Genomic DNA, 1,780 nt, shown 5'->3' with positions numbered 1-1,780 from the left:
TATATATATATATAGAGAGAGAGAGAGAGAGAGAGAGAGAGAGAGAGAGAGTTGAGCTAAAATACTATCGATAGCAAATCGGCACTTTTGCCACCCATTTGTTTTCGATGATGGAGCCTCCAAATCGACGATCGGCACCGTTGAACATGATCTATACCACTTGAATTGTTTAGAAATTAAATTTCAAATCTTTTCGACATCATTTGCCTAATGATCAAAGGATTTCAAAATTTGTAATTTTAATTATCGATATGAGGCGTTTTCTCGTTTAACGGCGTAAAGATATCCAAATCAATTAAATTTTCGTTAGAAAATTCTTTAAACTATTTAAAACAAGATCTATACTCTAGATCTTGATTACAAAATTTCTATCATCATTTTTTTAAGAATATTCATTTTCAGCCGTTCATTTTTGTGCCCACTCAATGGATAAGAGAACAACATCGAAAATGTATGAAATTTGATTTCTAAATACTTCAAATGGTATAGATCATGTTTAACGATACCAATCATCAATTTGGAGGCTCCATCATCAAAAACAAATGGGCGGCAAAAGTGTCGGTTTGCTATCGATAGTATTCTAGCTCAACTATATATATATATATATATATATATATAACAGGTGTACTGTGCTATGGAGGTATAAAAATAGCACAGCAGTTCTTGTGTTCCTACTTTCTCGATCCATCTCAAACTAATGGATGGGTGGTTTAGAATGAGCGAGGAATGAGTATGGATGAGAAATTTTAAGGAAAGAAGAGAAATTGAGCATCTCCAATATTCTTCCGGGTCAATATTTCATTCCTGTCTCCATATCTCACCCATGCATAGTTTGATGGGTGGTTAAAGTTAGAGTACAAGTGGCTTTCCTTAATAACAGTGGCCTACTCAATATATTATATACACTATTATGATACGATCGTCTTAACTTATAAATCGTTTTTGATGATAGAGCTTTTCCGAATCGATCTCATACGTTAAACGTATTTATAGGGATCTTAAAACTCTAGAGACATATTATTTTCTCTACTGTTGTAATTTTATTTCGTATTTTTTCCGTCTGACTGTCACTGTCCTGTAACTTTTCATCATTCATGCAACAAAACTTTTTTTCTTTACTATATTTTTTGAAAATCAACATCTAAGTATTTTGTGAAGTATTAAGATGCACAGTCGAAAATAATCATAGTATGTGCGACTCTTGGCTAATGTTGTAAATATGAAAGGTTATAGCTTGATCTCATTGATATGCTTAATATCATCGTCATTTGTAATTTTCATCTAATTTTGTTTCATTTTATTTGGCAACATCAAATGTAAATTGTAAATTATTTTGCACATGCGCAATTCATCGATAATAGAGTAGGATTGAATTGCTTAATAGTTGAATATTTCCTTTGGTCGCAATTTTTTTTTTCTCTCGCTTGTGTACTTTAATATATACTATAATTAAAATTGATAGTATATTTTTTTATTTGTTAAAAAATATAAAATTATTTAGAAAATCTTTTTATTGTCATCACATAATAATTTTTATTATTATTCTATATTATTATATTAGCCGTGCATCGCACGGGTGAAAATCTAGTTTGACAAATTTTAATGGTCGGTATAGGATACTTGCTAGTTTAACGGTATAAAACAATCGGAATTTGTTGAATTTTTTATAGAAAATTCTATTCACTACATAGATAAAGATCAATAACTCCGATCTTGAATTGAAGGATCAGATCATCCTATTTTGGGATGTCATTCGATTTTGACCGTTCATTTTATGCCC

The sequence above is a fragment of the Ananas comosus genome, linkage group 18 (genome assembly GCF_001540865.1).
Source record: "Ananas comosus cultivar F153 linkage group 18, ASM154086v1, whole genome shotgun sequence".
Classification (NCBI taxonomy): Eukaryota; Viridiplantae; Streptophyta; class Magnoliopsida; order Poales; family Bromeliaceae; genus Ananas; species Ananas comosus.
This window is presented reverse-complemented; position numbering follows the sequence as displayed.